A 23,517-nucleotide genomic window follows, 5' to 3' on the forward strand; every position below is an offset into this window, starting at 1 on the left:
GAAGGTTGCCGGAGAAGGGCATAGTGGTCATTCTTCTACGACCCTGTGACACAGCAAATAAGATACCAGGAGGCTGTAACAATCTGGACCGGAGCAGAGAGCCACTTGCCCTCCGGGGCCATCTCAGCCAAACCAGAGCCAGTCCCTATGCACTGCCAAAGAGGAATTGTGCTCTGTGGGGTCAGGTGTGCCCCGGCGGCAGTCCCACGAGGTGATCCGCCCTTTCTTGGCAACCAACCTGCCCGCTGTGTTGAATCCTCCGGGTGAACTTCATGGGACCTACCCATTTACTTCTTAACAGTTTCACACCCTCTTGAACTCTCTCTTCAAAGGTATTTTCAACTGTGCCTTACAGTACTTGTTGAATATCGGTCTTACATCCATATTTATATTTAGATGGAGTCTAACACCTACTTTGGGCTGCATTCCCAAGAAACACGACTCCGAGTAGACCCGATCCCAGCGCGGCGGGTGCCGCTGTCAGCCTAACATTGTCCACGGGTTGATCCTCCATCAGAAGGACATGGGCCCCCTCATCGACACAGAGGAGTAGGTCTTCTGTATGACACATTTCCTGCGCCCACTGCCAGACGGGGATTCAGCAATGGGCTCTTTCCTCGCCATGACTGAGGGAATCCTAGTTAGTTTCTTTTCCTTCTCTTAGTAATACGCTTAAATTCAGCGGATCCCCACACCTGATCTGTGGTTGTAGTCGGGAGCCAAAGCTCGGACAGCCAGCCTCAGGCCTGGGCTGCAGGGTTGCCCAAGTCACGCATGGCACAGTGAGCGCTGTTACGATCTGTACCGAAGCCCATATGGAGAGAGGCTCTCCTCCAGATGCAGGCAGTTCAGCGGAGGAGCCGTGGGACTCCACAGACAGCCAAATGTGCCATGGCCAGCTGCCCCGGGGCAGGAGGTGTGATGGGTTTTAGGCCACTGCCACCACCATGGGGCATGCCAGGCGCCTAGTCATCCCGGCACCATGAGGGGGCAAACAGGGAGGACAGGACACGTCAGAAATATGCCTCCGGTCCAGCTCTGGGATCCTGTGACAGTGCTGATCGGGGTCTGACCTCAGGGGACAAAGGGGCCTATGGGCGATTGACATGCATAGAGAGTCCAAAGTCATGCCTCCACGTTCATCTGCATCTTGAGGCTTCAGGGCAAGCACTAAAGGCCTGTACTGGACTCCGATCAGTTAAAGAATCCAATTCAAGACCATGTACCTGACTTGCAATCCTTTTCACGGTAGATCACCAAGATACCTCTCCAAGATGTTTTAAACCATATCAACCATCAACATGCCTTAAAAAGGTCAGCCAGAACCTTCTCAACATTCGACTGACTGGATATAAGATGTTGTTTGGGGGGTTTCTCCTTGTCCAAGTCTCCTTTGGGATTAAGGCATGTGTGTTAAACAGGGATATTACCCAGAGAATTTACAGGACTAGCCCTCTTTGTCCACCAGCAATAGTCATCAAGAAGATGAAACCCTCCTCTTCTGTCAGTGCTAGAACTCTTATGCCACACCAATCTAACATTTGCTGGTCCCGCCATTGCTAGAATCAAACGTATCGTTTCTCTTACAGGACAAACTAATTGGTGATATTGTATTGGTCATAAAAACTAGCATAACAGCAAAAAAGAAAGCAAAATATTCTCTTACGCCAGTCAACATCGCATTTTTCCTGGTTACGAATTTGAGTGCAGGATGGGCACCTTTACCCTGCCAGTTTTATTGTCAGTGCCACCCTTGTCTGGATCCCTGTATCTAGTTGTGATTCATATGCTGGCTTGTCATGTCTTGTGAACTACAGTCGGGCACATCAAGATCAACCGCCCCAGATTGTGTTTGTTACCCTGATATTTAGAGACCATATCCAATGGCCATCTCATATCATCACCAGTTCTGGGGTAGACTAGTCACACACAAAGGTACTTTAAACCAAGGCGATCCCTTAGTGGTCAAACCAGGAACTTTGCGGTGGTGGGGCACTAGATCACAGTGACCAAGATGGCTGTCCCGAGGACAGTGCTCTGGGAAATACTCTGCAATCATGTCTAAATAATCTAAAATTGGACTTTCTGATCATTGCCATGAGCAGGATTGTTCTTCTTCTCCGAGCACCGGAGGAATCATGGACACAGGCTTTCTCCCCCAGCGACTCAACATCCTGTAAAAGACACAGGTGCTGGGTTCTCTCTGCCCAGGCTTTATAAAGGGACAGTGCCAGCAGCACGATTGCCCTGTGGGTGCACTGATGCATATTTCTTGGCTTGGACAACTGCAAAGCTGACATAGTGGCCTCAGAGTGGGAGCCCCAGGCATGGGGCTGGTGCTCAGCAGGGCGGCGAGACCAAATGTAGACAATTGTGTTCTGCAGACATACCGAGTAAGGGCAGACAAACTGGCTTGGGGAAACCAATGTTTCTGGCTGAGATTGGTACCTCTTTTGATACTGAGTGACAGACAGGATTTGCAGTTGCACCTCCATCTCGGGTCAGTGGCTGTTGATAGGCAACCCTCACCTATTGTATTTCCATTTTCTGCTCAAACTTCCAGTCCTACGCTGATGACACCCAACTCATTTTCAGGCTTCCCTCTGACACCTCTCCTTCCTTCATCTCTGATTGCCTAATCGCGATTCGCAATTGGTGTGCCGCCAACAATCTTTGTCTAAATGCCAACAAGACTGAGATCCTCCTACTTGGTACACCTTCTCCATCCTTACCTCTCGCTCTCTGGCCGGCCTCCCTTGGCCCCCCTCCTACCCTTACCTGCGAGGCTAAGAATCTCAGGATCATCTTTGACTACACACTTTCCTTCTCCGCACACATCTCTGACGTCTCTAAAAAGTCAAACTTCTTACTGCACCTCCTTAGAGGGACTCTGCCTTTCCTCTCCTTCCCTCAGAACATCACTGTCTCTCAAGCTCTGGTTCTCTCTAGGTTGGATTACTGTAACAGCCTCTTTCTAAATCTACCTGCCTCCATTCTCTGCCCTTTACAACTAATCCATAACAGGACTGCAAGACTTGTCCTTGGCCTCAAGCCCTGGGACCGTATCTCTCCAGCTCTGAAATCCCTCCATTGGCTCCCAGTGGATGCAAGGATTACATTTAAAACCCTCTGCATTGTCCACAAGGCTTTCTGGGGCCTGGGGCCAAAATACCTTCAACTATCCCTCCGTAAATATCTCCCCTCTCGAGCCCTCTGCTGCTCTACTTCTAACTCCCTCAGGGTCAGGGTCAGGGTCAGTCGTTTTTCAAAGAAACGAGCTGGGGGTAGATCTCTGTCTTCGGGCCATCCCTTGCACTAGGATCTGTATCTGTACCCATACAGTCCCCCATCTTCTTCTGCACTTATCAGATATACCCTATCTGACTAATCTTACACTTGCCACTTGCTGGCTGCACTATCACTTTTTCACTGCCCTTATTCATTTATTTATTTATTGCACTTATTATTTATTCTGTTTCTCTCCTCTGTGCTGCACTTTCCACTTCTCCCCATCTACGCACTTTCCCCCTTTTTCATGCACTTGCGCGTTCTAAATTTCACTACTGGCCCTCATTACGACCCTGGCGGAAAGTAACTGACCCGACCGCTATAGCGTAAATAGCGTTTCCGCCATTGCACGATGGAGTAAAGTGCGGCTAATTCTGACCCATCGGGCACGAGCATTACGCCATGGCGGAAGTGCAAAGTCCGCGATGGCGGAAATCTCCCCAAAACGCCCCTCACCGCCGTCGTACGGTGCCCTAGGTGCAATTCCGCCACCCATCATAGCGGTCACCGTAATGAGCGCTAATCGCAAAATACGGTGACCGTAAATATACGGAAACGGAAGTAAAAACATGGGGCCGGAACGGGAAACAGCACGCCGTACACCTATAAAATCAGAATCCCAACACAACCATTAAAAATCCGACCCTGAGACACATCCCAACCCGTTAGCCACCCTAGTTAAAACAATCAAAATGGGAAAAGTTGCCAAAAAAGCGTGCGACCGCAAGCGGCAGGTCCACTTCTCCCATGAGGAACTCACCGTGCTCACAGAGACCCTCCAGGAGAATGCTGGCGTCGTCTTCTCGACGCAAATGACCAGGACGGCACTTGCGAACAAGAAGGCCATATGGGCCCTGGTGGCACAGCGGGTAAGTGCGGTGGGGACCGCACCCCGCAACCCACAGCAATGCAGAAAGCGATGGGACGACTTGCGGATACGCGTACGGAGCATACTATCAGCCAACCGTAACATTGCCACAGCTACCGGGGGAGGATCGGAATCACCCATCAAGTTGACCCCCTGGGAAGAAATCTGTGCCTCCACCATTGGAATGGAGAGTATAGAGGGAGTCGGAGGGATGGAGAAAGGAGTGCAGACATCCGAAGAATCAGGTAGGTGGGCCAAATAAAACAATGCTAAATCCACAATGTCCAATCATGTGAAGTACCATGTGTCCACATAGTGCAACAGAAACACATGTCCAGGAGAACGTCCACATACATAGGCCTGATAGCGCACTTTAAAAGTCACATTAAAAACATAAATAATTGAAAATCCTAAAAACACCCTCTACACGTGCAGCATGCACACCCTAACTGCAGGCTGCAAAACAACTGCATCCTCAATCCACACAGAAATGAAACCACCTCCAAGGCCCTGACCCAAATCACCCTCAGGTACCACCCCAATGCATGTGATACATTGCCATTCCAATTTCCACAGACCCATAAATAACGCTCGCCCTCCTTTACTCCACCACAGGGTCCGAGTCAAACGACGAGCGGCAGGACACCCCTACCAGCACACCTGCAAAGAGGGCCAAGACCAACGGCCAAAGACCCTCCACCTCAGCTGCACGGATCAAGACACGGCAGCAGCACAAATCAAGTGGCAGCACACAGGAGGGGACTTCAACAGGCACCCCAGCAGCCAGCATGCCCACACCAGCAGCACCACAGGTCCCCCCAATGGATGCCACAGAAGGCACTGCTTCTGATGGCAGCAGCACCATAGGTGACACTGCATTAATGCCAGCGTGCTCCGACACAGACAACGGTGCTGTCGATGTAGGACCCATCCATGACCTGTCACAATCCCCCTGTTTGTTTCATCCCGTACACCATGAGGATACCACGCAGGGGCACCCACAAGACGACGACTGGCCATCCCCCACAAGCCCTGTGGCAAGGCAACATGAGTTGATCAGCCCCTCTGTGACACCACCGCAAATGGCCATGGCCCAGCAGAGGCAACAGTCCCTCGACCAGGTGATCGTGCAACAGCAGCAACTGACCACGCTCCTCAAGGAGCATGCTGATGAATGTGGGGCATCTAAGGCAGCCATAGAAACATCTACTGAGACACTTAGGGCACAAATGGAGCGAAGTACAGAGACACTAAGGGTACAAATGGAGAGGAGCACCGAGAGCCTGAGGGGGGGACTGCATGCGACGTCCAAAGACGTATGTGGTGAACTTGCCGCTGTGCGCCGTGTGCTCACTGAGCTCTCACAAACCCTTAGGGACATGCATGGGCGTGAGCAGGCAGAGACATCATCCGTTGCAAGTTCCGTCCAGGGCAGCCCCCAATGTAGATCTGGGAGGAACCTGCGCTCCACAGGCAGGGGTGCCCCTGATACCCGGAGAGGGGGCTTGCAATAGCGTCTGCCCACTGACAATGAGCATCTTTGGACACTGGTGTTCGGGGGGAGGTAGGATGGTGGAGGGGGGGTGTTGGGCTTTCTTGGGTGGCGGGTCGATGGGGTGTGTAACATAATTTCACATATGCTATAAACATTACATAATCATCCAATGAGATGTGTGGACATTGTTCCTTGTGTACGAGGCCTTTATAGGCGTACAGTCCACATTGTGCATGTTCCCGACACACACAGTGCCACAAGTCCCGTGTCCATGCATCAGCCAGCAGGCGTGAGTGCTAGAAGCATGAGTCTATGATATTCTGACGAATTGCACGGGCCTCCTGTGCCTCGCGGACTCCTTGAGGTGCTGCCACATCCCCAGCCTCATCATGACCATCTTCAGGTGCTTGCAGTTCTGCGTCAGGGGGCATGGGCACATTTCTACGTACGCACATGTTGTGTAGCATGACACATGCCATGACTATCTTTGCAACCTTCTCATGGCGGTACAGGAGTGCCCCGCCAGACCTGCTGAGGCAGCGGAAACGAGCCTTCAGTAGGCCGAATGCCTGTTCTATGACTACACGGGTACGTGAGTGGGCATGGTTGTACTCCTCCTCATGCTGGTCCTGTGGGTTCCGGAGTGGTGTAAGGAGCCATCTCTTCAGTGGATACCCGGCATCACCTGTATGTGGACAATAAAGGATGTTTGTGGGATGACATTGCTATGTACGCATCCCCCCCCCCTTCCTGCCAGGTCATTGCCGCATCACATACCCCACATTATCATGCATGGATTGAGACTCACTGAGTAGCCAGGATCTGTTCCCTGCGTGTCGCTTCATGTAGCGTGGTATTGTAGAGTTCCTCAAGACCATAGAATCATGGGTTGATCCAGGAAATCGGGCACAACAATGTGTAAAGATCCTGTTGGCGTCACACACCATTTGTACATTAAGAGAATGATATTGTTTCCGGTTGCGGTACTGGACCTCCATGGCATGTGGGACAACCAATTCCACATGGGTGCAGTCGATGGCACCAATGCAACCCGGTATGCCGGCAAGTGCATGGAATCCCACTTTTGTGTTTGTAATCTCCAGCTCCGAGCGTGGTAATGAGATGTAGTCGTCTGCGTGCTTCAGGAGGGCATTGAGCACTTGCAATAGTGTCCGTGAGAACAGTGGCTGTGAAATGCCATGCATCTGTCCGACTGTGTGCTGGTAGGTGCCTGTGGCCAGGAAGTGGAGTACAGACACCACCTTCAGTAGGGGTGGGATGGCGGTTGGGCTATCTACCATGCTGACAAGGTCAGCGTGTGTCATGTCCACAATGGAGATTATGGTGTCCCGGTCCAAACGGTAGAGGGTGTGGATCTGCTCAGCAGTGAGGTTGAACGGATGGGCTCGGAGGCGTGGGATTGCGGGCTGCCTGCGTGGTGGTAGTGGCTGTGCTGGTGGGCCTTGCTGGCCCTGCCTTGCCCTCCTCCTCCTGCGTCTCCTCTGTGCGGCCAGTTGTTGTAGTAGTTGGTGTTCGTCTTCTTCTTGGAGTTGGAGTACTTGCAGTGCTATCAGGTCCCCCAGGCCCAACATCGCTAGTCCTGCCGGTAGCATTTTGGAGTGGGTGTGGTTGTGGGAGGGGGTTGGGTGTGCAATTTATGTGTTTTCAGGCTGTGTAGCCTCCACCTGTGGTGATTCATTCCACCTGTGCCAGCTGCAATCCCCTTTGGGCGAGCACTGTACCGAGGTTCACCGACGGGCGGGGCGTCCCATTTGTGAGTGAAGCCAGTTGCCATTTTCACACACTGCCGCACTACATGGATGAATTTGTGATTTCAAGCGGTCACAGATGCCTTTTCGACGTGATGTTGCAAATGAGGAATTCGAAGGACAGCGCTTTCGGTTTTCAGCTAGCGGCGAGGAGACGCCCACAGGTCTGACTGCAAATATAACGTTCTATTGTTTGATGTCCTTGGGACAGGGGCCATGGCGAGAATGCAATGATTGATATGAATAGTATGGGATGCGCAATAGCGTAGTGGACGATAAGGCAGGATGTTCCCACATACATGTTACTTCACAACACTATTATTCCGGCCTGGAGCACAGTGGATTTTGCAGGCTGCATTACGCACAGACTCAATGGAGATTTCAAATGTTATGTGAGTAAATAATCAGGCGTTTTAATACCGGGATGAGGGAATGATGTATGGATGCATGGACAGATGATTTAATTGAGAGTTTGCCATGTACATGGCTTATTGGAATCTATCCCCTTCCCCTGCGCTATGTGATGCAGAGCTGCCATAGTGGGACCATCGTCTATCTGCCCTTGTTGAACCCTCCCAGTCTCGACGCGCCTTCCAACACTTGTGTCTATGCACGTTACTAATCCCATCTAATGGATTCTGTTTTAACAGACGCATGCACACAAACACTCGTTTGTAATAGTGTTTTCACCTCGATTTATATGGTTATGATTGGCAAGTGATTTTTGGGTGGAAATAATCCTTTTGAGTGGGCTAGCATGCATATGGCTGTAGATTTAGTGTGATCATTGAAGTGAGTAATACTAATGAAGTTCTGATGGCCATACTATTCTTTTTCATTTCATTTGGGTGACAGGTATCTCCTCCCCTTTTGCCGCTGCCATCTGTATGCCACTCCTGCAGATGGCTTTTACTCCCGACACCTGCTGCTTCGAGTTCATCAGTGGAGCACCATTACGATCTTATGGGACGATCGCCAATGGGCCACATGCCCTTACGCAGTACTAGTGGCTAGGAGCAACATATCTACCTTTCAGCTGGACTAGTGCCTACCTAATGGGACGGCCCTGCGGTTCTAGGCGCTTCCATGTTGCCTTTTTGAACGTGAATGTAGCCCCTGTGTACCATGAAGGAACAGGGCGTCACACAAGGAGTAGCTGGTCATTTATTGCGGATGCAGCCCACAGTAATGTAGATATTTTGGGGTTTATGACCTAATAGCTGTATGGGCTTGGTGAATTTGATGTGCATTAAAATTTTATTCTGATGTTAACCGTGTAGCGTTATTCTTTGCAAGTAATGTAGCATATTCCTATTTGTGGAGCGATGTATTGTGAGTAGATCTGCATTGGGTTCCGGCTTCTGAGTATAGTTGCGTGGTACTGTACTGGCCGCGTTTGCCTACAAAGCCCACTAAGGTCAGGGATGGGGCTGCCATTATGACTGTTTTAATGATGTCATGCTTAGGGGCGGGGGATTAGCTTTTGTGTAACAGATGCCGGTCAGCCAGGTGGATTGGTGGAATGACGTGATTATCAGAAAATGGCTGGTCACAGGTGCCTGTGTTTGCGTGCGTTTCTTGGAGGGAGACTGAGGTCATGTCCATTGGAATAGCTTCTGTATTCGTGCCATCTGTGCCCTGCAGCTCCCATTGGCCCCTCTTGAGATGAGCCTGGCTGCTCAGTCACTCTGCCAACTTGTGTGGTACATGCTTATGCTGATGGTTGGTTTGTTTACTGGCATGTGTACAGGGCTGGTGCAGTCTGCCTCAGGATACTGCTTTGAATGTTGCCTTACACTGGTGTCAGGCGATGGGGGCCTGTTGTTGTTTTGTCTCATCTTTCAGTACATTTTGCTGTACTTGAACCTTCACATGCCTGTGCTGCATCAGTACGGCAATGGTGACATGCCAAATATGGATGGCCACTCACAAAGCACTTGGAGCCCCTACATTCATTTGTTCGTTGGCATGCATGGGTGACTTGTGCATTTCACTGGTTGCATTGTGTAACTTCATTGCACCTACGAGGAGTTGTGCAATGTGGCCAGGGAGTGGTGTACAGGCACTCAGTAGGGCCATTTACAGTTGGTCCACGATGCCGTAATTCTCACCATGGCGGAATGGTACTTTCCGCCTTGCTTGATGGCGTTAAGTAAATGTCCGCTGGGGTCAGAATTCGCGTACTGTTGCGCCATGGTGGTAATTACGGTTTTGCATGGCGCGCGTGCGCGTACTTGGTGCAGTTAGCGTTGGCGTTCACTACGGTGTCGCTAATGGCATCGTACTTTACGGTGACGGGTCATAGTCGCACCGAGCGGTATTCGATGGCGGTATTACATTTCCGCCGTCGTTTTTCGATTTCCGCCAGGGTCGTAATGAGGGCCACTGTGCCTAGTAAGATCGTTGTTTTTGTTCTCCCTCGTTCGCCTCCCTTTGCTTGGTCACGCTCTGAAACACATGTGTATGAGCGCGATATAAATAAAATATCATATCATATCATAGGTGGAGGGAGCAGAGTGGACACTGCGTGTAGCTTTGGGAGCAGCTTGGACTTGTTGCCCATGACTGGGTGTAGACTGCCCCCAGTGAACTGTGAGCTCCCATGAAAGTGTCCAAGAGCAGCTGGATTTCTGGTGTGCTGTCGCCTGATTTGTGCCAGTAGTGGAAGAGCAGCCTTGGATCCATATATAATGACTCTGACTGGCAGTGTACACAGTAACTTCATCCAAGCCTGCTCCTCCACTGCTGTCACTGTAGGAGTCTAAAGGATGATATGAGGAGACACGAATACGATTTAAGTAGCATTGATTTTTATTGAAGGATTGACAAGTGGTTGATTGCTTGATCCTTGATATGGACAGGGCCTTCAGGACTGCCCTGGATATAGAAATGGTAAAATGTGTAGAAACAAACAGGGGATCGGTAGATAGTATGGTTACATTTTGGGAAAAGTATAACATCTTTTTGTGCTGTATGCATCTCTGGGGAAGCTGGAGTTTGAGGTCAATTTGCGCCACATTAAACAAAATTGAGACATCCCTTAAGGTTCTCAAGCTGGAATACATGATAGCCCATAATAGCCCATAATAGTAGTGTCCTGCCTGAAATTAAGGAGAAACTGGACATGTGCTGAGAGGTTGCAGAACATTAGGTCATGTTCATGTCTGGTAGAGCCTCAGCTGGGAGAAACTTGGAGGTAGTGTGGTGGGATGGGGTGCAGGGGGGGCTTGATATCCTGTGTTATTTGTAGGGAGGCATCCCACTGGTTGGTTGAGGAGATCGAACCAGCTGAGATGAATTACAGGGACCATGAAAATACCATGCAGTGCTTTCTTGTCTACCACTCCACATTATAGAAAGCAGCTGACCCACTGCCAGTTTTGATTATTAATCGCTAAGTGGATAGGGCAGAGGTGGCCAGGGTAGTTCACTCTCACCAGGAACCTCTCGTCGTGTTTGTTACGGTATCCAAAATAGCTGCTGCCTTTCATGACCTGTCCACAGGGAAGCTCCTTGGCTGGACGGCATAACAACTGAGTGCCAATTCTGGCAGATTTATGTCTGGAAGCTCTGGGAACTAGGGTTGTATTCAACAAAAAAAGAGGAAACCATAATCCTTTTGCTCTAAGGCAGAAAGGATAAGACTTAATGCTCTTTTTAAAGGTCATCCTCGTTGAATTTTGATAAAGCATCATTGGATAAGGTAATTGCCCATAGACTCACACCACTAAATAATAGGCTGATCTTTCCAGATCCAACAGCATTTATTCCTGGTAGACAGCTAAATCTTAGGCGAGTATTCCCAATCCTCTCACAAATAAATCCTGATTTTCATGCGATAGCAATATTTTGGAATGCGGAAAAGGCTTTTGATTCTCTGAATTGGACCCTTCTTTTTAGGTACTCTTATGAAATAGTGTAGGGAGGCTTTCCTATGCTTAAGAAGGCGGCAATATAGTCAACCGCTGGCAAGACGTATGGTAAATGGTAATATCTCTTCACCTTTTGAGCTCCAATGATGTATGCTGCAGGGGTGACTGCTTTCTCCTCTTCTCTTCGCCCCGGCTTTGGAGCCGTGGGATATTATTCTGAGAACTGAACACATAGATAGGGGATTGCAATTTTATATTCTACTGATGATTTATTACTTTATGTCCAAAACCCTGGTAGCAATATAGCTAGAATTGAAACGATTACCGTATTCATGAAATATTCTGTTTTTAAAATAAACTGCACATCGTTTGAGCTGCTGCTGCCATCACCTACTTCCGGTACTACACACACTGGTGACTCCTCTGGTTTCTGATGGTGCCCTTTGGAAACTATGTATCTGGGGGTGATGGTTTAGAGGGAATTCTAGCTGATCTTCAGCCTGATAGACCCTGAGGTGGCGCAGTGGATCGGATTACCAATGTCAGTCTTATCCAGGATATCCCTTATCAAAATTATTATTTTGCCGAACTATTCTACATGTTCCTGAATATACCCATCAAAATGCCTAATGATTTACAAAGAAAATCTGCATCCTCACCTTTATGTAACGGCTGGTTCAGTGATTTAACGTAATGAGAACACATGCAGACAATTGGTCATGGCTGTTTTACGCCCAAAAGCTACTGGTTGATGCTTTAATCATAGCTACGTAGGAGGGTAGTGCCTTTAACCACATTGTGACAAGACCTGGACCTTTTACTATTGAAGTGTTGTGACCGATTGTGCTCAGTGCTTGGTTTGGCTAATGTAGTATTTGATTTGCACGCTACTGTGGGTGACACAGGGAGGCCCCAAGTTTTTTCCCCCACATATTACTTCCAACTTGCATGAACTGTAATTTTGCATTGAACTGTGATCATTTATTTTAATTTGTTTTCTTGTTAAAAAGCAAAAGATCAATTAAAAAACGGGTAGTTTGATTTGTACCAGATCGACCACCTTCACTTCCTGGTTGCTCTCACCCATTCATATCTGCCATTGCTTTTCATTTGAACAGAAACAATTGCCCAAAAACAAAACCGTATTCAAAGAATACATGTTTTGAGAAATAATGTTGCCCTAGAGATAATACTGTGTTTAATTGCACTTGCACTGCTGCACATTTTTTGTAGTATAGCCCCAGATGGTGAACATTGCCCTGTGTAGCTTTGTATCTCAGCACCCACCCTGGGTACTCTAAAGAGTGTTGCTGGGTCTGGATAACATCTGGGGCTACGCTACGCCTGGACTGTCGGGACTATGGACTAGCAAGTCTTTTGGGTGAAGCCCCTCAGCTTCTATCTGGGGCTACAACCAAAAGACCCAGGGCTATAGCCCCCCTGCTCCCACCCTAGTGACGCCCCTGACTACTCAGATTAATTACTCTATGGCGATGTTAATGACTCAATAGTGTGACAATGAAATGCTCACAAGATATCATTTCTACTGTGACAATACAGGGTTAATGTGGCTTTCTGAAATCCACATACATAGCAACATTCACTTAGAATCTGGGAACATATAAGCAGTGATACACATCACTAATAATAATAATAATAATAAGTGGTCTTGAATAGCGCCCTTCTGACATTTTTGTTGTCTTCGCTGTGCATGTCTATTACGCAAGACTGTATGCTGTACCCTGTCGGAGACAGCACCAGCCTTGTCTTCCTGGCAATAGGGAATCCAACCTTTGGTATAAGTCTGAACTACACAGGTTGGTGTGTGGCTGAGCAGCCAGGCTTATCTCAAGAGTGGTCAATGCGAGCTGTAAGGTTGTAACACAGAGTTTCACAATGACAATTATTCAAATAAACACTTTGACTCAAGGTTTCTTGATATAAGAATTCATTTATTTCACAGTCAGTTATATAAGCCTTGTTCAGAAGCGAGCAAAACATGTAACACTTAAAATATACTTAAAACACACTCTGTTTCTCGAAATCAAATAATACCCATTGGGGATAGCACACAGACACTTCCTACACCCCCAGGTGACTTAAACAGCTAGGACACTGTGGACATTGATTTATCACTGGTACATTTAGAGCAATACTGAGTTTGGTGCAAAGGATTAGATATGGCATTAAAACAAAAGTTAACAAATAATTCAGAAACTAGTAAGCACTTTTTAACCCTCCAATGCAAAGTAAATGAACCCTTTCCTGTGGGAAAGGCAAAAGCACAAATTCAGAGGTAAGAAGAGTGTCTCTGGGAGCCAGGGCAGCCAATGTTAGTTGAGCAAAGTCTAGGGGAACTGAGGATCTTCTTGCAGGTAAGTAAAAGTCTTGCACTATGGTTTTACAAAAGTTTGTAGAAATAAGATTCACTTGAAGGGCCACAAGCTGGGAGGCTTGCGAGGGGCAAAGCTGCAAACAACTTTGCAATGGCAACCAAGACAAGTCTCAACTGAGAACAAGTTAGGCTACACAACAAGAGGTAAGTCCTCTTAACTTTACATTACCTTTGGTTAGAAGAAATGGTTCCAGCTAGCTTCTGTTCCTTTGTAGCTCTGCAGATCCTATTGTTCCTGGGCCTCAGTCCTGGGGACAAGAGGGAGGACATCTGGGGACTCCTGCACTACAATGTGAAGGTCGGCGACAGCAATGGGTAAACTTCAATTCAGCAACACTTTGCGGTTTCAGCTCCTTGTGTCTTTAGCAAACAGCACCGCTTCTGTCTCTCGGATACCACTCTGGACTTTCCTCGCAACTGGGGTCCAGCACTCTGTTGAGGCGGCTCAGGCTTGGTCAGTCCTACTTCCAGGGAGTCCGGGGGATCTTCCTGGAGCTTGGGTCCGACTTAAAAGCGATGCACTCGGTCTTGTGTTCCTCTCCCTGGCACTTGGGTTCCTGCAGCAGCAATGGAAGTACAGCCAGCTCAGAGAGGTTGTCCAGACGGGTTCACTTTGGGATTGATTGGTCCCACCAACCCAAGGGGAGAAGTCGTCCTTGCAGGGCTTACCTTCAGACGAATTCAGAGCTTCAGCACAGCAGCAGGGCTTCACTGGGCAAACCAACAGTGCAAGAGTTGCAACAGGCATCTCTTCCAAGTTCTTCTTCGGATTCCTTCATTTCAGTGGTTGACTCTGCCTTCCAAATAAAAAGCCTCACCTTTTATGCTGGTTTCTCCTATTCACTTGCAGCCTAGCTGTCACTCACACAGCAGGGTGGCTGTCCTCCAAAGACAGCCAGCTGGCGAATCTCCTTTAGGTGCATTTCTGTAACCAAGGGGATCAAGCACAGGGAGTTTCGGGCACCTCCCTCATTTCCTGCCCCTGCCAGACACGCTCGAGCCAGAGGCGGGCTTCACCAGTGAATCTCTCCAAAGGCAAAATGAACAAAGGGACCAAACCTGGTTTGGCGTGCAAGTAAATCTCAAGAAGGACCTTTCCAACAAGAAATGGCGAAAAAAGAAGACCAGGCCATTTTGACAAAATGGGCACTCATGGGTGTCTCACTGCAGCTGCAATTGCAGCCCGCTGTTAAAACACACAATGGTAGGAAAAAGTAAACCACTGTCACCAGCCATTAATTGTAGAAATGGTAACATACAAATGTTATATGAGAAACTAGACAAAGGGGATACTAAGTAACCCTTCCAGCACCCTATTGTAAGAAAGTGTGTGCTGGGTCTAGAAAGTTACAAAATGTAAGTAAAGTCAATTTCACTTCACTGCTCTTGAAAACAGTAGTTTAACCAATAGAAGGTATTTAAACCTTTTGGGAAATCTAAGAGACTTCCCTGTGCCACTGCACTGAAGGTGCTGTGTGTCACAATGTAAAGATGATGCCTATGGAGTTTGTCAGACTCCAAAGTCAAAAGAAACACAGAAAACACAAAGAATTAAAAGTACAAAGTCCGAAAGTTCAGCAAAAGAGTTGGGGGTCTCTAAGGTGGGAGGAATTTAGCACTAAACTGAACATTCTCCCTAGCGGTGGCTGTGTAAGAGAAGGGAGAGTTGTTAGTAGGATAGCTGGAAAGGATGCAAAACTTGTGGTGTTCATGGGTGCAGGTTGGCATTACCCAGTTCCTGTGCGTTGGTATGCTTCTGTAGGATAGATTGGGGAACGGTATGGCACGCTTGGGAGGTGTTGCCCATTGATGTGAGAGAGATTGATAGAATTAGAGAGTGGAATATTAGGCATGGCACAACATTGTTTCTGTGGTGTCGGCAGAGCCTGTGCTGGATGTCCATCAGGAACATTCGAGTGTAGTGTACGGTGGAAAGGATGTGGAATTAGAGGGTGGTAGGGTGCTATAAGCCTAAGCACCCTGCGGGGCCAAGGTGCATGAGCCTTCTGGTTGAGGAGGGTTAAGCGGCTAGTTAGAGGCTGCAGTTGGTAATTGTTGGCTTCCCTATAGGTTGCGTGCATTCAGACAAGCGTATGATTAATTTGTTATGTTAATTGGTTGGTATGTGAGAGGTCCTGGTGGTTTCCCAATTATGAGATGCAGGTCTATGGTGGTGGTTTCTGAAGGTGATCTCTTAGTGGGGCTAGCTGAAGAGCCAGGTTTTTGATGTTTCGGAAGGTTAGGTGGTCTTTCTCTGAATGGAGAGGTTTGGGTAGGGAGTTCCAGTGTTTGGTTGCAAGGAGAAGGTTGAAGCTGAGCACCACAGCTAGTGCATTGTTGCTGGATGGCAGACTTCCTGATTGTATGTACTGCAAGACTTTCCTTCCAGTCCCCTGCCATAGTAGGAGTGGTGGGAGATGCATTGGGCTTTGAAATTAATCATTTTTTCAATTGGGATCCATTGGATGTGTTTGTGTCTTTTAAGTCTGAGTAGTAGGGTGATGTGCAGGCATAAAGATCTCACATTAGGTTGAGGCAAAGCCTGTTCGCCAGGGACACCATTTCACCAACAACAAAAAAGGGATAGCGGAAGTTTAGTTTAGTTTAGTTTATTTATTTGTATAGCGCGCCAAACCCTGGAGTATCAGGGCGCAAACAGATAAGGATATGCTCAACTTAGTTACAGGTACATAGAAATCAGATGAAGGTACAGAGATGCGCCGAGCTTGGTTACAGATATGCTCGGCTAATTGCACGTACAGGAAGAGGCAGGAAGAGTAGACAGACATCAGCAATATTACAGCAAGCAGATATGAACAAGGAGAGATCAAGGACAGGGGAACAAGGAGTTTGCTCCTGTTTGCGTAATATATAATTATATACAGTAATGTACAATGTGACAAGTGGAGTAGTTAGCTGTCGTTGGCTCTCAGCCACCTGGTGAGTTTTTGTCTAAATTTTGCGAAAGGCTGAGGTTCTCTAACGTCATGGGGGAGGGAATTCCATAACTGCGCAGCCTTGACCGGGAAGCTATTTCCTCCTATAGTGGCAAGTTTGAAACGCGGGACTTGGAGGCAGTTTGCGTTGGCTATTCTGGTAGGTCTGGAAGAAGTCCTTTTACGTAATCTATCCATGAGGTAAGGTGGAGCTTTGTTGTTGATACATTTGTGGGTGAGGGAGGCGATTTTGAGATGAATTTTGTCTGCGGTGGCGAGCCATTTGTGTTCTCTTCTTGTGGAAGAAATATGCTCGTTTCTATTAATCTTGAGTGCTGCTCTCAGAGCATTGTTCTGGAGCACTTGAATTTTGTGGATGGTCTGTTTATTAGCTCCAATGTAAAGTCCATTACAATAATCTAATTTGGATAGTATCAAGGCTCTGGCTAGTGTAATGCAACTATCTGTGGAGAGGAATTGTTTGCTTGCTCTGATAAGTTTGCATGTATATGCTGTGGCAGAAGCTAGAGAGTTAACTTGTTTAGTAAAGTTCATGGTGGCGTCTAGGTAAAATCCTAAGGTTTTTACTTCATGAGCTACTTTTATGTTGTTCCCATCAATAATGAAGTTGTCGTAATCAGGGCTGAGTTTGGATATATAGGTAGTGGTGCCCAGGATGATAAGCTCAGTTTTATCATCGTTCAGGCATAGGCTGTGTGTGGCCATCCATGCCTGGACGATGCTATAGATCCTGTTCACTAGGGCCAGGTCCTTGGCGTAGTCTCCTGAGAGCGGGAGGAGGATCTGGGTATCATCTGCGTAGTTAGTATAAGCGATGCCCAGATGATCCATTTCATCAAAGAGAGGCTTTGTGAAGACATTATAGAGGGTGGGTGACACACAAGATCCTTGTGGAACACCGCATGTTATAGGGATTGGGTCTGCTGAGGCTGATGGAGCGAAGACTCTCACGGTCCGATTACTCAGGAATGACTGGATCCAAATTATGGCCTCTTTTGAAAAGTGGGCTGCCGAGTCGAGGTGACTACAGAGGACTGTGCGGTCCACTAAGTCGAATGCCGCTGATAGGTCCAGGAGGAGAAGTAGGGCCGCTTGTCCATTGTCTCTACAATCGTCTATTTGGGCCTTAAGGTCTATTAACGCTGTTTCGGTCCCATGTTGCGAGCGGAATCCTGATTGACGGGTTCCAAGTAGGTGGTTAGACTCTAGGAAGCTTTGAATTTGCAAGTCAGCCACTTTATCTAAAATTTTTAGAAGAAAGGGCACAGTCGTGATGGGCCTGAAGTTAGTCGGGATGGCAGGGTCAAGGGTTTGCTTCTTTAGTAGTGGCAGTACCCAGGACTCTTTTAGGTTGATCGGTACTGAACCTGAGGTAAAGGAAGAGTTGATTAGTTTGGTTATAAATGGCGACAGTTCTCTCGCAGCATCCTTGATGAGTTGTGCTGGGCATTGGTCGCCTTTGCAGTTGGACGGTTTGAGTCCCAGGATGACCTTTTCTACCTCTATGGTCGATACCTTAGAGAAGCAGAATCGGGCTCCTAACTTGGGCAGTGGCGGTGGCGCTGAGCTCTGAGGGATGTGTGGTGTAAGTGATGCCTGAAGTGACATCACAAGGCCCTTGACCTCCGATGACATCACAGGAAATTATGTCATTTGACCCCCACCCCCAAGTAACATCACGGGAAGTGATGGCACACGACCTTCAGATGCATCTAACACCCATGTTTCTAGGCATTCTCATTTCAGCCGGATATAAGAACCGAGGCACAGAGGGAGGCGAGATTTGTCCACAATCACACATTTTGGGAATGTCATTTTCCAGATTTGACATGGAGCCTATAAGTAAAACATACATAATGCAGTATTTGTAACAGGGTAGTCTATGAAACATCTTTAGATCAATGGACACATAGGTACTTGTTATCTGTGGCATTGATGTGTTAAACAAGCCAAAAAAGCACTAACCTGGGGAGGCGTGCTCTGTCTGTTTACCCAGGAGCAAAATGCTGCACGAGCAAAGCCTGAAAATTAAATAATTGACCAGGATTTAGTATCAACAAAATTCCCTGGTTATAAATGTATCCATGAGTCAGCTACCACTACGATAGAAGAAACCTGTTGTACCGGTGTAAGCTGAGTAATCTGTATCCATATGCATTTATCTTTGTTATGTGACAAGCAACCACATGTTGTCCCCCACAACCCATAGCCGAACATAACACCTTAATGTCCTAGGCTTTGATACACAACTCTTCTACAATCTTTTTTAACAGGGTGTGGGGACGGGGTGCTGCACTTCCCTCAAGAGTGAGGCTCAATGCATCTATAATTTACAGAGCTCTATGTGCAAGGTGCGTTATTCCTTGACAACCCCATGACCGGCCCACGACTAAAGCTTCCAAAAAACCCTTTCCAAGAAGGAGTTTGAGTGGGGGGGGGTGGGCTACTCCATGGCCCTCTCACTTCTGAGACTCTGCATCCAATGTGTTGCACCAAAGCTGGAACAGTGTTGCACCAGAGCTGGATCCTGGTTGAGTTTGCGGACCCTCTCCACCATTCACAACACACTTGGATGCATTCAAGGTGAGCAGAGCTCAATCAGTGGCATAGCACAACATTTAGGGGCCCCTGCAAGCCATGCTAAGAGCCCCCCCCAGCTCCTTAACATAGCACATTTGGGGCATGCAGTACTCCAAGTGAAAGAAGTAAATGTGTTTTTTAATCAAAGCTTAAATGTTTCACATAGCGTAGAAAGAAGGGAGTGGTGCCTGGTCCATAAATATACGAGCCACCAATGATGTCTGGTGAGTTGTTTTATTGAAGGGTGTAAATATTTGCCACAAATATGTGATTGCGACCAAGCATACTGAGGTGGGCCAAACGAACAAAAATGGATTGGGGGGTTTAGGGGAATTCTTCCCCCTCCCATGAGCACTGCAGGGGCTGTGTCGGCCCCACTACTCCAGGAGCTTACGTTGTAAAACATTGTTTATACAAGGGTAGCAAGGGAGAACGGCTGCGACCCCTGGAAACCCCCAAATGACATCCCTGCTGTTCATGCTTGTTTGTTTGGCTGGGCATCAGACAGGAAGTCTGTTCACTAGGTGCTGGCCAAGGTAGTTCTCCTGCCTATCATAAACAAATTCGACAGGTTTTCTATTTTTTCCCTTTAGATTCTCCTGTTTAGGCTAGATGAACTTTCTATTCCTTCATTATTTTGCCTACCAGCTAGGCTAACCAACATTTCATACATGGGTAATTTGTTAGGAACCTTAACAGTGACTGACTTTCTGAAAATGTCTCCCGCAATGTCTGTGCGTCTATGCAGTAACTGTCTTTTATTTGAAAAAATCTGAATGTGGTACCTCTATGTACCATTGATCACATTGAGACTTTTTGGTTTCTCTGCACGCAGAGATTACCTCACTGCTACACTGTCGGATTTGAACACAGATTTGCATTCAGTAACGCATTTGCAAATATTTCGGGGCGGAATGCGCCCATCTATCATAAAAGTTTTTAAAGTAATGAACAAGGTCAAGAGAGAAGAAAAATAGAATCAAAGCAGCACATTAACTGCCATCAGATCAGTCACTTTTCTGTAACAATCGCATCAATGGAAATCACATCTTCTTCCTTGCACATCCAGCTCTAGTTCAATTTGGGCCAAGTTTCTAATTTCCTCTGTTCTAGTTTCAATGCACAGCTCTACCTCAGATTTGTAGTCCTACAGAAATCACACTGTTTACAGTTGCTAGAACTTTCAGGATGCCCAATTTCTTACTTTTCGGTAGTTCACAAATATATGGAGTACCCTCTTGCTAAATATAATTGCCAACCCAGTTAAGTGCAACCGTTCAGCAGACAGAAAGTCTAACACATTTGGTCAACACATGTGGATGTGTTGTTCATGTACCCAACAAGAACAGCATTTGCCAGTATCTGACAGGTGCAGTATTTTCAATGTCATTAGGGCCGATTAGAATAAAATACAATTTGTTCTTTCTTCTTATTTTAATCATAACCGAATTCTTCAAAATATTATCAAATTTAGGGATTACGATGGTCCCAAATGATGGCATTCATATCCACGGAAGACCATTGTGACAAATGTATTACTGCTCTGCAAGAGTACAGGGATGGGTAGTGGATTGCCAGTCCTACTCAACCCCCCACTAAATCAGAAATGATCTCAATCATAAGGGTGAAATTGGCACAACCCGGCAAATAAAACCTCTTTGCCTCTTATGATAATGTAAACAACAATCCTACTAGGCCAGGTGGCATTGAGATCAGGCAAGTGCAGGGGTAACGACTTAACGATGAAAGAAGCACTCTGGGTCTGAGATAGCAGTAGGCGGGCAACAGTCCCTCAACAATGTTAAAGTTCAAAGGATATGTCTTTAAAATATAAAGAGTGGGGTCTTAAATGTCTCTTGAGCCCCTAAAACCAGGCAAGGGGAACAGGACTGCTATCTGTTCCTTTATTTCATTCCTGGGTCGCTGGACAGCATCAGACCAGGCTTCTTGGTGCTTTCCAGTGGGTTGAGTCAGCAACGAGATGGTCGAATCAGATGGTCCCAATAGATTGAGTCGGCAGCAAGATGGACGAGTCAGTTCGATACGATCCAGTGATACGCTGTGGTCCTACAGACATGATCAGTTTGAATTGGCTCAAGAACAGGCAGACGATGTTCGAGTCAGTGGCTTGAACTGGTCGAGTCAGTTCAATGTGGTCCAGCTGATTTGATCCAGTTCTGCAGTGGTAATCAGTTAAGAAGTGGTGTCAAATACAGTTATGGGGGTCCTGCAGCACCTGGAACACAACTCAAAAGCAGTACAATCCTCTAGAATAGCTGTAAACTGAGCCCAGAGCTATTCCTTAGCTTCTTGTGTGGGAAGGGACCCCGTCCAGGGTCTCCAGGGATAAGGTAGGTCCTTCTTCTGCCCTTCCTAGCCAGGAAGGTTACCAAAGACCACTTGCATGTACTGTCACCTGCAGTCAGTTGGATTCTGGTTATCGGTGTTCAGGCAGCAGTCAGGATTTGTGAAAACAGCAGTTCTCCCGAAATAGTCCTCTGGGATAAGAGAGGGGCGTGTTCAGTCCTTGGAATCTTTATCGTCACCTCTATAGCAGAGGCCTTTGGGAAGACTCTACTCCAATAAAGGTCCAGGTGAAACCTTTTTCTTTTGATGTTCAAAGATGAGTCAACTTGGGGTGTTCACCCCCTTATGTAGTCAATCTGCCACAGTGGGTTGGACCATTCCAAGCCCTCTGTAATGGTCCAGTTCTGGCTGTTGTGACAAGAATATTTGCCTTGTGATGTCAGTCACTGAGTGATTTGTCTGCAGGAAGTGTAGAGGAGACAAAGGAAGTGTGATTGGTCTAAGAAATTCCAAGATGGTGGAACCCCTCTCTTGGCTGCAAGTATACCCTGGGCTACTCTAATACCCCCCCCCCCCCTCCTCTGTCTGCCTTACATCAAAGAAACACCAGTAATTAACAACTTTGTGAAACCTTTCCATTGTCCTGAGAGGGATTACCTTTGAAGCACTGGTTAACAGCTAACCGTCTCTGTAGATATCATGTAATCTGAGGGCGGTGACAAGTCTTCCCCGAGCGATCAAAGAGGAGCTACTAGCGCTGGACCCAATGGTTTGTTTTGGATGAAACTCCACTCAAGACAGTGTACACAAGTCTGACATCTGAATGGCTCACTAGAAACTAGGTTGGCAATTAAAATACATCAAAAGAGTTTTGGCCATTACAATTGTATATTCCCATAGACCACCATATTAAACCAGATATGGTTAATTTGCATTTATTAATCTGCCACCAAGCCTTGGGGGTACACAAGTATTTATAATTTAGATCAGGGTTGCCCGCTGTTAAGGGCAGCCCCTGGCTGTTTGAACTTTGGGTTCCAGCAGTCTGTTTGCAGGAATGCACATGTTACTCTGTAACTCCTATGCTGCCAACTACAAAGCAGCTGCTGAGGTTCTCAGTATACAGTCCCAGCAGAGATACGTTTGCATTATGCTGTTCAGTATGGAGCATTACGAAGGTGAGGTCTGATTAGCAGATCTCACTTTCTGAGATGGAGATACCAGCATCATTGTGTGTTAAAAATAAAATAATATCAAGCTGGTATGCTGTCACAAATGGCATGCTGTCACATTGATGTATTGCCTTTTATTGCTGCTGCAAGTGTTAGACCTCTACATAGGGGCTGCAATGAGTATCCGGATATGTTGCGATATCTAGGTATGTGTGTCTGTACATCTGCATAGTAGCCCAGATGGGACGTAAATAGAATACATTCAGCACCTATGCAGATGTTCCCTCTTCATCTATTTCTGTCCCATCTAGGCGACTATGAAGAATTGTGAGATTGTTAGTCCAATGGGGTAAATGTCCGTCCTTTGTTTCTTTAGAAACAGAAGAATCATTCTTTGGCTGGGCTAGTGATGATGTTTTGACACACCAGGTGAGCTCAATTTATGTAAAAGTGAGTTTGCGCTATCTATATTTAGATTTTCAGCATAAAAAATGCTCTGAAACCCATTCTCTCTTCTTTTTTCAAGGTGGTGATTCAGTACTTACTTAGAGCTGCCATGTTTTTTTGCTGTGCAAGAATGTGAATGGCAGGAGGATAGAATGCGTGAGTGACCCGTTGATTGCTCAGAGCAATATAAACATGCACGTAACAGGCAGTGTTATTTACAGAAAAACTCAATACATTTCTATCTTCGGTTGTGACCATCCAAAAATATCCATTGGTGATTTAATAACATATTCAGGAATTACATCAAGGACATATAGATTTGAATGTAAAGCTAGTGAGTATATGTTGATGTGCTTCTGTTTAAAAG

Source organism: Ambystoma mexicanum, chromosome 4q (assembly GCF_040938575.1).
Source record: "Ambystoma mexicanum isolate Mex_15411 chromosome 4q, UKY_AmexF1_1, whole genome shotgun sequence".
In the NCBI taxonomy this organism is placed as follows: Eukaryota; Metazoa; Chordata; class Amphibia; order Caudata; family Ambystomatidae; genus Ambystoma; species Ambystoma mexicanum.